Raw genomic sequence first — 18,346 nt, 5'->3', positions numbered from 1 at the left:
ACATGCTTTCTACTTTTTTTTTTTTTTTAAATGTGTTAATTACATTTGTGACTGAACTCCTCAGAGAGAGAATTCTATTTTTTCCTGGCTTGCTTTTTTACCCATATTCTGCCATATATTTCATGTTATAGCAGTCTCTGATGATGAGCCAGCAGGCTTTTTTTTTTTTAAAGAACACTTTCACTCAGATTTGAAAAACCATAAAGAAGGTACCAATGAAAATTTCCAAAGATAGCTATATGTTTAAGTGATTGGCTGAACAAAAAGTAGGACTAAGTGGACTTGTAGGCTCTAAAGTTTCTACGTTGTTTTGTATTAGAATGCAGTTATTTTTGTACATAATTATATATTTGTAAGTTCAATTTTCATGATAAAAAGATTGCACTACAATAGTTGCATTAAATGAAACAAACACTTCTTTTTTTAGAGTGCAACTGTCTCAAAACATGGAAAGTGAGCACTGCACACTTTATATTCTGTGTTGTATTGATTTCAATACACTTGAAAATGTAGAAAACATCCAAGATAACAGAATATCATATGCAAAATACAGGACTATGTAGCACTTTAAAGACTAACAAGATGGTTTATTAGATGATGAGCTTTCGTGGGCCAGACCCACTTCCTCAGATCAAATAGTGGAAGAAAATAGTCACAACCATATATATACCATAGTGGAAGAAAATATATGAAAATATATACCATATATATGGTTGTGACTATTTTCTTCCACTATTTGATCTGAGGAAGTGGGTCTGGCCCACGAAAGCTCATCATCTAATAAACCATCTTGTTAGTCTTTAAAGTGCTACATAGTCCTGTATTTTGCTTCAGCTACACCAGACTAACAAGGCTACATTTCTATCAGAATATCATATATTCAACTATTTTAACAGTGCAATTAATCACAATTAGTTTTTAATTAATTGATAGCCTTGCTATAAATGTATACTGCCTACCCTATTAAGTCACAGACAGTACTCATCTGCCGAGGTGCGAACACCCTGTAATACACATGGTAGGTCACAATCTCTATAAGATCCTATGTATTTTCCTCTGCATGCCTGCAGAGGAGCTAGAACAGAACTGAAGACTGAGAAATCACTAGATTTTGTTTCTGTTGTCACAGAGTAGCAACATGCCGCTCCACCCGTTAGTTATAACATGCAGGCTTTTTCTATTTCAGTGGCATTTCTGGGGGACCATCCTGATGAATAATTGACTTATTAGGTTGCTCTTTCTCTTTTTCTTTGCCTGTTCTCTGCCTTCTAGCCACCTAGAATCATAGAATAATAGGACTGGAAGGGGACCTCAAGAGGTCATGGAGTCCAGCCCCCCGCCCTCAAGGCAGGACCAAGCTCCGTCTACACCATCCCTGACAGATGTCTATCTAACCTGTTCTTAAATATCTCCAGAGAGGGAGATTCCACCACCTCCCTTGGCAATTTATTCCAATATTTGACCACCCAGAGGGCTTGTCTACATTGGCCCCTTTTCCGAAAGGGGCAAGGAAATCCGCGGGAGATTTAAATATCCCCCGCGGCATTTAAATAAAAATGTCCGCTGCTTTTTTCCGGCTTTTAGAAAAGCCGGAAAAGAGCGTCTACACTGGCCCCGATCCTCCGGAAAAAGCGCCCTTTTCCGGAGGATCTTATTCCTACTTTGAATAAGATCCTCCGGAAAAGGGCGCTTTTTCCGGAGGATCGGGGCCAGCGTAGACGCTCTTTTCCGGCTTTTCTAAAAGCCGGAAAAAAGCGGCGGACATTTTTATTTAAATGCCGCGGGGATATTTAAATCCCCCGTGCATTTCCCTATTGCAATTTCAAAAATTACCATGCCCCTTCCGGAAAAGGGGCCAATGTAGACGTAGCCTGGAATTTTTTCCTAATGTCCAATCTAAACCTCCCCTGCTGCACTTTAAGCCCATTACTCCATGTCCTGTCCTCAGAAACCAAGAGGAACAAATTTTCTCCTTCCTCCTTGTGACACCCTTTTAGATATTTGAAAACCACTATCATGTCCCCCCTTAATCTTCTTTTTTCCAAACTAAACAAGCCCAGTTCAAGAAGCCTGGCTTCATAGGTCATGTTCTCTAGGCCTTTAATCATTCTTGTCGCTCTTCTCTGTACCCTTTCCAATTTCTCCACATCTTTCTTGAAATGTGGCGCCCAGAACTGGACACAGTACTCCAGCTGAGGCCTAACTAGTGAAGAGTAGAGCAGCAGAATGACTTCACGAGTTTTGCTTACAACACACCTGTTGATACAACCTAGAATCATATTTGCTTTTTTTGCAACAGCATCACACTGTTGACTCATATTCAACTTGTGGTCCACTATGACCCCTAGATCCCTTTCCGCCATGCTCCTTGCTAGACAGTCGCTTCCCATCTTGTATATATGGAACTGATTGTTCCTTCCTAAGTGGAGCACTTTGCATTTCTCTTTATTAAACCTCATCCTGTTTACCTCTGACCATTTCTCTAACTTGCTAAGGTCATTTTGAATTATGACCCTATCCTCCAAAGAAGTTGCAACCCCACCCAGTTTGGTGTCATCTGCAAACTTAATAAGCGTACTCTCTAACCCAATATCTACATCATTGATGAAGATATTGAACAGTATGGGTCCCAAAACAGACCCTTGCGGAACTCCACTTGCTATCCCTTTCCAGCAGGATTTAGCACCGTTAACAACAACTCTCTGACTATGGTTATCCAGCCAATTATGCACCCACCTTATCGTGGCCCTATCTAAGTTATATTTGCCTAGTTTATCAATAAGAATATCATACAATACCTGTCTCACTATAATGTTGTTGAGAATCAGGACAGCCTAAAGACGACTGTTGTCCAGCTTGCCTCCCTCCTTCACTTCTCTGACACCCCAGAAATATCTCCAATACACTAACAAAATGGCAAAACCACACATGGACCATAATTCCAACCCATCTCCCCAACCTTCCTAACAGCACAATCAGCAGACAGACATCCCAATGCCACTGGCATGCTTCTCACAGGCAGACGACTCTCAGATGCCACCAAGAACGGGAAGAATCTCAGAGGTAAAGTTCTACATCCATAATTTTAAAAAACCCACTACGATGACCAGTCTGGAGTATGAATAAGAAGTGACTCACCCTCTCCCTCCCTTCACCCCCCCCACCCCCCCATAGCCACAGCTCCTGCGATGGCCAGACAACCAAGGAAAGGGTTTCTATCACGGAGAGGCCAGCCAAACAAAGGGGGTAAAAAAAGAAAAACTTGGGACAAAATGCAGAGTTCGTAGCACAGTCCCAGAGGAAAGCCAGAGTGTCTGAGAGGTGGAGGCAGAACCAGACAGCCCAGAGGGAGAAAGAAATGCATCTCACCCAGGAGCTTGTGGAAGTGGCCAAGAGCAGCATTGCTATGGTCAAGGAGAGGTAACCCATGGATGCTATCCTGAACCAGAATGCTCTCCTCCTCCAATGTCAGGGTTTTTCCTGCTATTTCCGACCTGTTCCATAAGCAGTGCCATCTGTCTTCCAAACACAAGCTTGACTACTAATACTATTGCTCCTAGTAGTTAAAATGTTCCTTCCATCTGTCCAAGAAGCCTGTACATGTCTTCCTTAATCAGCACATCAGAAGATGAGATGGGTCTCCCAGAACAGATGGGCCAGCTTCCACAATGTTAATATTCACTGTGATCCTGAGGCAAAAAGTCCTTTCTCCATTAATTTAAATACAGCTGAGTTCTGAAAGATCCTAGCATAATCGATACCTCCAGACTTCCCTGCACTTATAATGGTAAACCTGCTGCAGTGGACAACCAGTCTTAGAAGCACCAGCAAGAAATACCCCATTTCTGTTAATAAATTCTACACCTTGATAAGGGGGCGCCAATGATAGGCATGTGTATTCCACCAGTTGTATCTCTACTGTTTGGGAACATGTGGTGTGCAAAACCATCAATTACCTCCTGAGCATTCCACAGCGGCAGTATCTGGTTGGCCACAGACTGGTAATGTGCCAGGATGGCCAGCTTCCAGATGGCAATGGTGACCCTTTTCTCCATGGATATGACACTGCATGTTGGTATATTGGGGCCTATTCTCTGGGGTCACTTCTGCACAGATCTCAAAAAAGGTAACCTTCGCCATCCTGAAGTCCTCCTTGCTACAGCAGTCATCCCATATCTGCAGAACAATCCTCTTCCACCAATCCATGCTAGTTTCCCAGGCCTAGAAATGGCCCTGGATGCTATTATACTAATCCAGGAGCTGGTTTTCTAGTTCCAACAGCTTGGCATCATCTTCTGCCTCTGACTGCCACTTCTTCCAAGTGTTCTCCTGTTGCTGAAGTGAGAGCTGCTGTAGACTATTCTTCTGTTCTCACCTTATCTGCTTCGTAGTTCAGTGGGCAAAGTCCAATGCTAAATTCGTCCAGCTTTGATTGTGGTAGAATCATAGAATTGTAGGACCAGAAGAGCCCTTCAGAGGTCTTCTAGTCCAGACTCCTGCACTCATGGCAGGAGTAAGTATTATCTAGACCATCCTCGATAGATGTTTGTCTAACCTGCTCTTAAAAATCTCCAATGACGGAGATGCCACTGCCTCCATAGGCAATTTATTCTAGTGCTTAACCTCCTGACACAAAGCTTTCCCTAATGTCCAACCTAAACCTCCCTTGCTGCAATTTAAGCCCATTGCTTCTTGTCGTATCAGAGGTTAAGGCAAATATTTTTTCTCCTTCTTGTAACAGACCATTTCGATACTTGAAAATGGTTGTGCTGCCTCTCAGGCTTCTCTTCTCCAGACTAAACAAACCCATGTTTTTACTCTTCATAAGTCATGTTTCCTAGACCTTTAATCATTATTGTTGCTCTTTTTTGGCATCCAGAACTGGACACACTACTCCAGTTGAGACCTAATAAGTGCAGAGTAGGAATGAAGAATTACTTCACATCTGTCTTATAACATTCCTGTTAATACATCCCAGAATTATGCTTTTTTTTGCAACAGTGTTACACTGTTGTCTAATATTTAGCTTGTGATCATTATGACCCCCTGTTCATACAATCCAAGCAGCATGGGTGTATTAATGCATGTCACAATAGTAGTGCAGAGTAATGTTGGGTCTATGTTGTCTGACAGCAGTTTGAACATGGCATAGTCCCGCTCAGAAAGAAGAATGCAGTGGAAACATAGGATTTAAAAAAAAATCGAATCAACTTGGCTTCTCATCCTCACAGTGAAAATAATCCCAGGATGATGATAATCAATAGCCAAGCAAAAGACCATAGAATACCCCCAAGAATACTTCTCCATCATATTGCAGCAAACTGGTGCCATGTGTTTACACAATGCAATATGAAAATGGAACAGATGTAACCTATGCATGATATTGGTATGAAGTGCCTCATGCAAGATTCCTGACATGCTTCAAACAGCTTCAGATGCCCCCTTCTTGCCCCCCATGTAAACATACCTTTAGCTTTCAAATCACTAAAGTCTTTCTGAAAAATTCAAGACCGTTCCCTTTACCCCTTGCTTACCTTTATAACTGCACTGAGACTTCATCATAGGTAATCTCTGGTAGTCAAAAGAAAGCAAGAAGCAATACACCAATGTTTCTTCATAAAAAGTTCATTTTCAACTTGACTCAATGGTGCATTTCATTTCTACCCCACTGGGTGGTGCTCTGAAGGCTGTCATTGAAAATCGCTGTGTCCAGTTCATTCTTGATATGTGAAACTTTGTCTGTTTGACTGACTAAACCTAGACAACCAACAGGCTCCCCCACATCCTCAACTTTTTCCCTTTTCCTAACTTCCGCTCTTTGAAAAGTGTGCTTTGATTGCAATATCAGAAATGTATTGACTCCTTTTGTACAATTTTCTGTTTTCCATAATACCCTGCCAGTTACCTTTTTAAAACTGTGCAAGGAAAAAAATCAGAATAAATCTGCACGTGCTGTTCAGTGTGTGGGTGGACAATGGATTTATAAAGAGTCAATATGATATTTTCTGTCTCATTATCTATCCCACTCCTCATGAGTCTCAATATTCTGTTAGCTGTTTTGATTGCCACTAGACATGGAGCAGATGTTTTCAGACAACTATCCACAATGACTGCAAGATTTCTTTATTCGTGGGTTCAGCTAATTTAAACCCCATCATTTTGTATGTATACTTGGAATTACATTTTGCCGTGTGCATTACTTCGGGTTTATCAACATGAAATTTCATGTTGCCCAGTCACCTAGTTTTGTGAAATCCCTTTGTTGCTCTTTGCAGTCAGCTTTGGACATACACAATTGATTCAAGATATTTATCTGCAAATTTTGCCAATCTTACTGTTCATCCTTTTTTCCTGTCTGAGGGGTAGCCATGTTTAGTCTGTAACTTTAAAAAAAAAAAAAACTTAAATAAGTGGTCCTGTAACACCTTGGGGACTAACTAAATATATATAGATATATAGTTACATGAGCTTTTGTGAAGAAGGTGGTTGTGCCCATCTTTTTTCCAGATCATTTATGAATATGCTGAACAGCACTGGTCCTAGTACAGACTGCTGGGGGATACCACCACTATCTACCTCTCTCCATTGTTGCCTGTTATTCCAACCCTTTTATTCCTATCTTTTTACTGGAGTACCTGACAATGCTTTCAGGATCAACGAATGATCCTTAGTTTACTTTATGGACAAGTCTTTTGTTATCGTAATCACCCTGCCTCTGTTTATAAACAAATTTCCTGCCACAAAGGCTACTGCCATCTTCTAAATTCATCACATATCACACTCAGGCAGTGTTGCAGTTGAGAGCTCTGTATGGGGGAAATGTTCCCGCTAATTTTTTCCATCCACATGCAGAATAAATTTTATGTGCATTGAGGCATGTGTGGATGTGCACCTCCAGTGGAAACACACGGCCAACTGTGGGTGCTCTGCTAATCAGCTGGGCACCATTTAAATCTCTCCTGGGTGGTCACCCAAGTGCTCAGCTGACAGGGAACACCTGTCTGTCTGTGAGTAGTAGCTGTTACAGAACTGTGCCCCAGAGTGAGTGGCCAGGGGGGCTGCTGGTGAAGAGGCGTGGCAAGAATAGTGAGCAGGCAGACAGCAGGGCAACAGCAGTGACACATAATGAGGGGCCAGCAGGACTGCTGGTGGAGAAGTGTAGCAAGAGCAGTGAACAGGCAGCTGGCAGGAGCAGTGAGCAGATATGGCCAGCAGGAACAAGCAGCCAGCAGAGTGGTTGATAGAGGGGGGTGGTGAGCAAGTGCCCAACCAGCAGAGTAAGGTGCCTCTTTATGCCCCTCCCCAGCTGCTTAATGTTATTAAAGGAAGCTATGAACACACAAACCCTTCCTTGACATTACTCCCCCACGTACGTGACTGCTGAGTTGCCATAGGCACCTTTTTTAATACAGTTTCCGAGGAAGCAGGTTTATAGAACAGCCTGGAGGAAAACCCCTTCTGCTTGGCTGCTTTTCCCCCTTCGCCTGCCACCTGGCATAGAGCAGCCAATCAGAGCAGGAAGCAGGCAGAGCTCTCTCTGGGAACTAGTACAATTCTAATGGGAAAGAGTAGAAAGTGCCCAGCAGCTCATGGCATCTCTGCTCCCTCTCCTCACCTGTGAGGAAGGGGGCAGCTCCTCTTCCCTCCCTCCCTGCAACTCCAGACTGGGAAAAAGGACCCCACTGCAGGCCCCCATCAGCCTGGGAAAGGGTGAAGAGCCTCTGGAGCTACAAAGAAGCAGAGATGGGGCTGTAGTGTGGGGATGGAGGTAAAATTTGGCTGCCGGGGAGTGACTGTGACTGGTTGGATCACAGTGGTCCCCGTGGGGCTGCTAGCCACTGTGCTGATCATTTCTCAGCCCATCTACCTGCCCTTTGAGACTCCCGATCCTCTTGTCCTGCTGCTCTAAAAACTCTGGTCTCCACCAGCCAATGCACAGAATTGGGGTAACTGCCCCCTCCCCCCACAGAGCAATACAGACACTGAACCACTGTAGGTCTGGGAGGGCTCAGCTATCAAACCATTGACAGCACCCAGGAACACAACCTCGCAAAGGGACCCAAATCCATCTTACTCTGTATAAAAGTTTTACATAGAGAAAGCTCACAAGACACATTCAGCAGATACATTTTAAAATGCCACATGGGCTGTGTCTACACTGGGCCACTTATTCCGGAAAATCAGCCACTTTTCCGGAATAAGCTGCGAGCTGTCTACACTGGCCCTTGAATTTCCGGAAAAGCAACGACGCTCTACTGTACAAAATCAGCCGCTATTCCGGAAAAACTATTCTGCTCCCGCTCGGGCATAAGTCCTTATTCCGGAACACTGTTCTGGAAAAGGGCCAGTGTAGACAGCCCAGTAGTCTTTTCTGGAAAAAAGCCCCGATCGCGAAAATGATGCTCGGGGCTCTTTTCCGGAAAAGCGCGTCTACATTGGCCACAGACGCCTTTCCGGAAAACGGCTTTTCCGGAAAAGCAGCCTGCCAATGTAGACGCTCCTTTTCCAGAAAAACTTAAAACAGAATACTATTCTGTTTTAAGCAGTTCCGGAAATTCATGCCAGTGTAGACGTAGCCATGATGTTTTTTGCCCAAAGCCTCTTTGAATTATGCATATTCATACTGATAAGCCAATTTTCATGAAGCACAGGATGACGTGTAAAATGGTCAGATACAGAGGATACAAAGCCCTCATGCACTTAGGCTATTTTTCAGGTCACTTTAAGCACAGGGGTCCCTTTAGTAGGAGCTGGAGGAGAAGATCTTCGCCGGAGACCGGGAAACCTCCCCTCTTTGTCTCTCCATTAGGTTGGTTATCGATAGTGTGGAATGTGAATCATAGAATACCAGAACTGAAAGGGACCTCGAGAGATCAAGTCCAGTCCCCTGCCCTTACAGCAGGACCAAGCACCATTTAGATCATCCCTGACAGATGTCTGTCTTTCTAACCTGCTCTTCAATATCTTCAGTGATGGAGATTCCGCAACCTCCCTAGGAAATTTATTCCAGTGTTTAACCACCCTGACAGGAAGTTTTCCCTAATGTCCAACTTAAACCTCCCTTGCTGCCGTTTAAGCCCATTGCTTCTTGTCCTATCATCAAAAGCCAAGGAGAACAATTTTCCCCCTCCTTCCTGTGTCACCCTTTTAGATACCTGAAAACCACTATCATGTCCCTTCTAAGTCTACTCTTTTCCAAACTAAACAAGCCCAGTTCCTTCAGCCTTCCCTCATACCTTGTGTTTTCCAGACCCTTAATCATATTTGTTCTTCTTCTCTAGACTTTCTCCAATTTCTCCACATCTTTCTTGAATGTGGTGCCCAGAACTGGATACAATACTCCAATTGAGGCCTAATCAGCACAGAGTAGAGCAGAAGAATGACTTCTCGTGTCTTGCTCACAACACGCCTGTTAATGCAGCCCAGAATCATGTTTGCGCCTTTTTTTTTTTTTTTGCTACAGTGTCACACTGTTGACTCATATTTAGCTTGTGGTCCACTATGACTCCTAGATCCCTTTCTGCAATACTTCTTCCTAGACAGTCACTTCCCATTCTGTATGGGTACGTCTAGACTACATGCCTCTGGCGACAGAGGCATGTAGATTAAACTACCCGACACAGGAAAATGAAGCGGCGATTTAAATAATCGCCGCTTCATTTAAATTTACATGGCTGCCGCGCTGAGCTGATCAGCTGTTTGTCGGCTCAGCGCGGTAGTCTGGACACTCCGCAGTCGACATCAAAGGCATTTGTCAACCACCCAGGTATATCTCCTGGGATGAGGCATACCTGGGTGGTCGACAAATGCCTTTGATGTCGACCCCTGTGCGTCCAGACTACTGCGCTGAGCTGACAAACAGCTGATCGGCTCAGCGCGGCAGCCATGTAAATTTAAATGAAGCGGCGATTATTTAAATCGCTGCTTCATTTTCCTATGCCTGGTAGTCCAATCTACATGCTTCTGTCACCAGAGGCATGTAGTCTAGACGTACCCTATGAGTGGATGGTGTACTTTGCATTTGTCCTTGTTGAACATTATCCTATTTACCTCATCCCATTTCTCCAGATTGTCCAGAACATTTTCAGTTTTGACCCTATCCAAATGAGGCAGAGACTTAATCCAGCTCTATGCTGCAGACCTATAATCGGATAGTTTTATCAGTCAGGGGTGTTAACAATCCACACCCTCAGCATCCACTCCTCACCCCCAATGTAAACAGCACTCTGTGGACGGACAGCATCTCTCACTGATATAGCTACTGCTTCTTAAAGAGGTGAATTAACTCTGCTGTAGCCCCTATACTTTTTTCAGTTTTGGTTGCGTTTGAGAGATCAGGGCTGGAACTCCCCAGTAATACCTGTTATCTATCATTGCTAACCAGGGAAAAAGCAGAATCTTAAATCCCTGAAAGTGCAGGTCAGACTGGTGTTTGCTTCCAAGAAGAATGTAAAGCTTTCAAAACACAACTTTGGGGCAAGCCGGGGGCTTCACAGCAGCCTGAGCTGAACAAATACTTCCCAGAGAATAGTTTACTCAATGAGCTTAGCTGCATTTTTCACATATGGAACCTCAGGGAGCAGAAGGGCGAGTCCTTCAAATGGACTCATTGTTAGATGAGTCTCTTAGAATCTTTTATGCCATAGATCGATGGCAAATGCTTGAAGTGCATGCTGTGTTTCTTAGCTATGATTGGCCAGAGGAATTCCATAGTATTGTCCCTTACTGCATGAGAGCATAGAAGTTTCCATCATCAAGGCTTGAACATGTAAATTAAAATTCGCAATTATACCCAGGGCTTCAAAATTGATTTAAGCATAGAATTTCCCTGCTGGATCACATCAAGGGATTATCCAGTCCAGGATTCTACCATTGTGCTAGTGGCCAGTATCAGCTGTTTCAGAAGAAGGTGCAAGAAACATTGGGCAGGCCTGCCAACAGAGGTGGGAGGGAAGGAAAGTAGGCAATTGTCCCAGGACCTAATGATTCAAAGAGGCTCAGGGCACCAGCCACTGTTGCTGCTGTAGTAACAGCAGCAGTGGCTAGAATTCCAGACTCCTTTGAACTGCCACCGAAGAACTGCTCTGCATGGCTCTGAAGCCGGGGGAAATCCAGCACTGGAGCCCAGGAAGCTCTGAGGGCTGGCTGTCCCCGGTCCTGCCCCTTCTGGGGTGTGGAGCTGGTCACCTTCCCCCTCCCCCACACCTTTCCCCAGTGCCTGCCAACCCTGCTGACTCTGGGGGGAGGCATTTACTGGATATATGCCCCAAAACTTTATCAATTGGGGAATGCGTTCCACAGGTTAATTGTGCATTGTCAGGGAGAGAATAGTTTTACTAACTTTGGACTTGCTATCTATGAATGTTGCTGACTTTTTTGGATTTCTGAGAAAAGCAATCTTGTGTATGCCTTTACTGTGACCCCCTCTGATTTGTCTCTGCTCTTGGGTAAGCTGCCCCAATTTTCGGACCAGCTCAATCTACAAATTTTTCTGTGCCCTTAGCCGCTCTCCACCAATATCCTTCATAGAGAAACTCATTTGCTTGAATGTTCCCTCACCACAAAATGACATGAACATTTCTGAAATGAATTTGAGGTGGTAACCAATAGTCACAGCCTTGTTTTCGTAACTGACCCAGCACTAGTCGGAAGCACTCTGTGCTGTGGGCCAGGAGACCTGGGGTTATTCCCACTCAGGTGATGCCAGGCTGCTAGGAGGGCTGTGGAAGCAGCTTCAAACCTGAGGGCATGATATGGAAAAAGGGACCTTTTGTGCTGCTCAACAGTGATTCTTGGGATGAGCTCTGAAGGGAGCTCCAGGCATGCGCTGAGAGAAGGACCTAGTTTTGATCCTGTAGGGTCTCTGAGAGGGAAACTGAGGAAACCTTTTTGGCAGTTTTGAGATGATTTCCAGCTCTAGTCATCCTACGGCAAATACTTCAATTCAGTCACTTTAATTACCACCTTCCAGGACAATTCTTGCAGTTGCTACATTTCCATGTTGAACATTCCCTCTGCAGAGATGGCCGTCTCTCGCGCAGGTAGAACTTACACTCACCAGAGACAGAAGTGCCTCCATCTGGTAGCATCAAGCTAACAAATTTCTCATCATTATATGTGGCATTTAAATTCATGCTATACCCTCTGATGACCAATGCCAGGTCAGCAAGTAATTTCTGGGTGTGTCGTGTGTGATTGTTTAAAATAGATAGAATAGACACACGTATGGACAGAAGACCAGTCAGACATTGGATTCCCTTGCTGACCTTTCTGAGAGACAGCTGCATCTAATAGCTGAAAGACAATGGTATTTTTGGTTCTGCCACTGATTTTTAACATGCCCTTTAGCATGTCCTGTCTATGTTCCTCCCACCCCAAGTCTATATGCCTGCTCTTAGCCACAGGGCAGTATGGCCTAGAGGACAGAATCCTTTTGTTTGACCTGGTCAGCCAGGCTGCAAGGCCCAATGGCCAGAGTTAGAAAATCTGCCCCTTCTTGCAAGGCTGTAATGCCCAATGGCCAGCGTCAAGAAATGAGGTGGGAGTGGGAGTTGTACCTCAGCAGGGGTTCCAGGCCCTCCCACTCCACTGGACTCCACTCCAGGGTCCTGTTTGGGTGCGCCTACACTGCACCACAACTCAAAACCAGATATGCAATTTAAGCTACGGAAATTGCGTATTTTATTTTGATGTTATATCAAAATAGTCTACACAGTGCCAAATTTTGAAGTAAAGCACTATTCCGAAATGTTCCGTACTTCTTGTAGAATGAGGGTTTCAGAATAGTGAGCCCCCCCCAAAAAAGGACTTGCTGTGAAGACACAGGATAGCTATTTTGGGATACTCCAGTATCCCGAAATAGCACTGCAGTGTAGATGTAGCCTTAATGGCCATAACTCGGGTCACTGAATCAGCAGGGAAAGGCTCTGCCTGAAACATGAGAAAAGTGAATTGGATAGACAGATACATGGGTCAGGCTAGAACACAGCACAGAAAAAGAAATTAAGGAAATGAAAATCAATGCACAGAAATGAAAGCCAGTCACTAGCATGGCGCCTTTCACATCTTCAACACTCAGTATGAATTTTGACTAACTAATTTTCACAATATCCTAGGAAGGCAGCAAAGGGGAGTAATCCCCCTTTTACAGATGGGACACTCTCTCACACACATACACACAGATGTACAATACATATGCTCACTCCTATTCCCCAAGAGAGACAGGTGCTCTAGCTCTGCACTGGATGGGGTTTCCCCCAACCCCAGTCACAGCATCACACACCTGGCCTTCTGTGTTGATCAGATAGGGCTGATAAAACACCACCTGCTTGTGTTGAGTGCTCAAACCTGTCATTGTCTCTGAACCAGGAGGGAAGAAGCCATCCTGAGCTACAGTGTGGATTAGTGAGCACTGGGCTGGTTGTTACATTTGAGATCTCCTGCTTTGTCTGTTCTGCTGCAGAGACTCCCTGAGATCATGAGCACCAGGGACACATGCAGCATAATCACCTCCTCCCCTTTGACAAAGCTGTTGTAATGCATGAAAGTGATTTGAATGACCATGGCACTGAGCAGGCGACACCTTGTGAAATCAGTGGCAGATACCCCACCAGTGATGCAGATGCCAAAACATTGATTTAAAAGTCTAACATGGGACATCTGTTTGAAAATGTTGGCCACAGAGTAGAGAGAACAAAAAAACCCCAGCCATACCAAGTCAGCGCAATAGCTCATTTAGCCCACTGTCCTGACTTTCAGCTATGGCCAGTGCCAGGTGTTTCAGAAAGAATTAATAGAACAGATAATCATCAAGTGATTGGGCCCCTGTTACTCATTCCAGCTTCTGGCAAAGAGAGGCTGGGGACACTTTAGCACATGGTTTTGCATCCCTGCCCATCCTGGCTAATAGCCATTGATGGATCTATCCTCCATGAACTTATCACGTTCTTTCTTGAACCCTGTTAGCCTCTGGAAAAAAAGTTTCACAGGGCTGATGGTGTGTTATATGAAGAAATACTTCCTTTTGTTTGTTTTAAACCTGCTACCAATTAATTTCATTTAGTGACCCCAGTTCTTGTGTTATGAGAGAGTAAATAACACTTCCTTATTTACTTTCTCTATACTAGTCATGATTTTATAGACCTCTATCATATCCTTTCTTGGGCATTTCTTTTCCAAGCTGAAAAGTCCCAGTTTATTAATCGCTCTTCATGTAAAAGCTGTTTCATACCCCCAATCACTTTTGTTGCCCTTTTCTGAACCTTTTCCAATCCCAATTTATTTTTTTTTGAGATGAGGTGACTACATCTGCACACAGTATTCAAGATGTGGGTGTACCATGGATTTATACAGAGACGATAGAAAATATCATATCTTATTATCTATCCCTTTCCTAATGATTCCCAACATTGTTGGCTTTTTGTTCTTTTTTTCTTTTTTTGACTGTTGCTGCACTCTGAACAGATTTTTTTTCAGAGAGTTAGCCGTAATGACATTAAGATGTCTTTCTTGAGTGGTAATAGTTAATTTAGACTCCATCAATTTATTTGTATAGTTGGGATTATGTTTTTCAATTTACATTACTTTGCATTTATCAGCATTGAATTTCATCTGCCATTTGGTTGCCCAGTTATCCAGGTTTGTGAGATCCCTTTGGAACTCTTCCCAGACTGCTTTGGATTTATCTTGAATCCTTTTTACAGATCATTATGAATATGTTGAACAGAACTGGACCAATACAGACTCCTGGGGGAGTTGCGGAGGGAAGGCAACACTACTCGCCTCTCTCAACGTTCTGAAAATTGACCATTTATTTCTACTCCTTGGTTTCTATCTTGCAACCATTTACTGATCCATGTGAGTACTTTCCCTCCTATCCCATTACAGGTTATTTTGCTTAAGAGCCTTTGGTGAGGGACATTGTCAAAGGCTTTCTGAAAATCTAAGTACACTGTATCCACTGGATTCCCCTTGTCCACATGCATGTTGATATACTCAGAAAATTCTAGTAGATAGGTAGGCATGATTTCCCTTTACAGAAGCCATGTTAACTCTTCCCCCAGCAAATCATGTTAATCTGTCTGATAGTTCTGGACTTTATTACAATGTCAACCAATTTACTGGATACTGAAATTAGAACTACAGGCCTATAATTCTTTCTCAGAAAGCCTTCTGTCTGGACTCATCTTGTGTGGATAAAGTAAGTAGAAACCTTGAATATCATACGGACATGTAAGCTCTGAAGTTCCTTTTTCCCCACTCTAGCACTGGGAGGGGCCAGGAAACAAATAGATGAAATGGTCTGTTTGCCTTCCTTAGATCCATTGAGTTCAAGGTCAGAAGAGACCACTGTGATTATCTTGTCTGACCGTCTATATAACGCAGGCCACAGAACTTACTTAGCTTAATTCCAGTTTGAACTAGAGGAGAATTATTAGCAAAATATCCAATCTTGATTTAAAATTCCCAGGGTTAAATCACTTCAATGGTTAATCACTTTCATGGTTAGAAATTAGCACCTAGTTTCTGGTCTGAATTTGTCTAGCTTCACCTTCTTTGGATCACATTATACCTTTCTCTGCTAGGATGAAGAGAACTCTGTTAACACATTTCTGTTCCAGTCTAGGTGCTCCCAGCTGGGCCAAATAAGAGGCATGGGCAACATCAGAGGGCCGTAGAACCTCAATCAGGAGTCAGAGTGGCCTGAATCAAGAGATGAGAACTGCTGCACGCAGAAGGTAGCTCCTGGGAGAGGGCTAAGGTGAGAGAGGTTTGCTGGCTGGAATTTTTGAGCCAGAGCTGGAGAGGGCTGAAGACAGGAGGGGCGGCAAAGGGAGATGTCAGCAGGTTCTAAGTCAAAGGCTAAAACTGAGAGACAGAAAGGGCTGGTGGAAGAAGGAGGCTTACCCGTTGACTTCTACTTGCTGGAGAGCTAGTGAGAGGGCCAGGGGAAGTGAGTATTCCCTTTGGCAAAGCTGCTGCGAGTGCTGAGTCCCAATGGAGAAGCTGTGGGTATTTCCGCTGCAAAGGCAGGGTTGCACCCGAGAAAGGAAGGCTGGGATGGGTGTCCAACAGAGGGCAGAATAGGACAGACAAGGAACTTGTCTGTGATGGAAGACACTAAGGCAGGTGTGGCCAAACAGTGGCCCATGGGCTGAATCTGATGCTCGGTCTCCCACAGATAGAGGTGTTGGCAGCTTGCTTTGCCTCACTCTGCATGGCTCCCAGTAATGAAGGCACCCAGAGGGCTCCACATGCTGCCCCTGCCCCAAGCTCCAGCTCTGCAGCTCCCATTGATCAGGCACTATGGCCAGTGGAAGCTGCAAGTGTGGTGCCTGTGACCATTGAGCCATGTGGCCACACCTCTGCATAGGAGTGAGAGTGAGAACAGGCCACTGCTTCCATGAGATGCTTCAGGTAAGTGCTGCCTGAATCCTGCGTCCCTCCTACCCTCTAAACAATTTGATTCCTGTCCAGAGCACCCTCCTGCACCCTTTACCCCTTGTCCCAGCCAGATCCTCATCTTCCCTGGTGCCCTAACCCCCTGCCTGAATCCTGAGCCCCCTTCTGCCCTCTGAATCCCTCGATCCCAGCCCAGAACATCCTCCCCCACTCTGAACTCCTCATATCTGGCCCCACCCCAGGGCCTACACACCCAGCCTGAGCCCCCATCCCCACAATCCCAGCCTCAACCCCAAATCCCAATTTTGTGAGCACTCCTGGCCCTCCATACAATTTCCATACCAAGATGTGGCCCTCAAGCTAAAAATTTGCCCACCCCTGCACTAAAGTATGGAGAGAACAAGGATGTTTATGCACTGTGGACTACTGGGCTATATTTTGGCACTTTTGTTATGGGATGACTTGCACTATGTTGCAGGAGTAGAGGACAAGCTTGCATGGAGTTATTAGTAGGGATGTAAGCGAGTAGTCAAGTACTTGACTACCCAATAAGGCGAAGCTTATCAGGTAGTTGAATCAAGTACCTGACTACTTGCTTCCCACCCCCAAGGGGGGAAAAGGAGCTGGTGCTGGGCGGAGCCATCTTAAAAGCTGGTTCCCCCCAGCAGTGTATCCATAGTGCCACCTCCCCCGCCTCCTGCTGCCTCTATCAGAGGTGGGAGGGGTAGGAGAGGTTACTGTGAAGCAGCCTCTGCCTATGGCAGGCTGAGGCCCACTGCGGGCATAGGCTGCTCCAGCAGCAGCCCTGTCTGCGTGGGGGTCCCAGCAGGGAGCTGTGTCCCCTTGCAGACGGGCTGCTGCTTTAGATAAGGGCAGCTGCTGCGAAGCAGCCTCTGTCCACAGTGGCCTGGGCTGGCCAAGGGCAGAGGCTGCTCTGGCAGCAGCCCTTGTCCATAGCCAGCCCCAGCCGCCACAAACTGGGACTGCTCGACTACATGATTAGCCGAATAGCCACTCCTTAACATCCTTAGTTACCAGGGCCCCACGAAGGCCACTTGCAGGGCTGCCCCATGGCCACAAGGGGGCACCAGGGAGGAGGCCTCTCCTTTACATCTGCTATGAATCCTGGTGGGTATTTTTTCAGTCACTGTTCCCCAATTTCCTATGTTTTTACTTGGAAAGAGGCATGTGTCATGCGTCACTTTTGAGTGGCTAGGAAAAGGTTTGTCAAGGATCAGGGAGATGCTGTCCAGAACTGCCAGGAAGTAGTACCCATGGATTTGCTTCCCCAATATAGTGGAGCAGGAATGTGTCTCTAATTAGCTGCTCTTAGCTGTCAAAGCTGCAGGCCCACATCCCCTGGGCTGCCAGAGTGGGTGCTTGTGATAGGGATCAGTGAATGCTGCTGTTTGAGCACAGCAGTTAGATGAAGTCCTCAGAAATGTTCCTCGTACTTGTGAGTCTAAATCAGGGATGGGCATAACTTTCACAGGGGGACACTTCATGAATTTTGGTATGTGGTCACGGGGCTGTCTTTGCCCCCTCCCCCACAATGGATGGGGCCTCAGGTGGAAGGATGGGGTTGGGGGGCTACAGAGAGAGAAAGGGTGTATGTGTGTGTGAGAGAGACTCTGTGTCAGAGATAGATGTGACACGGTTTGAGTCTGTGTGGCACAGACTGGGAGAGTGTGTGTGGAAGTGTGTGTTTGACAGTGACTTGTGTGTGGCACAGAGTAGGTATGTGACAGTGACACAAAGTGTGTGTGTGTAACCAACACCAGGCAGATTTTAACCTGGGATCTCTGAAGCGGAGTATAGGAGCCTGTACCCTCTGAGCTAGAAGCCAGCTGGCGCCCAGCCCATGCTGTAGAGGTCTCTTGATCTTAACTGTTGCTGTGGTCTACGTACTACTTGCATTGCTCAGTAACCACACCAGGTGTGTGGG

The sequence above is a fragment of the Pelodiscus sinensis genome, chromosome 5 (genome assembly GCF_052426305.1).
Source record: "Pelodiscus sinensis isolate ZL-2025 chromosome 5, ASM5242630v1, whole genome shotgun sequence".
Taxonomy (NCBI): domain Eukaryota; kingdom Metazoa; phylum Chordata; order Testudines; family Trionychidae; genus Pelodiscus; species Pelodiscus sinensis.
Note: the sequence above shows the minus strand (reverse complement) of the source record.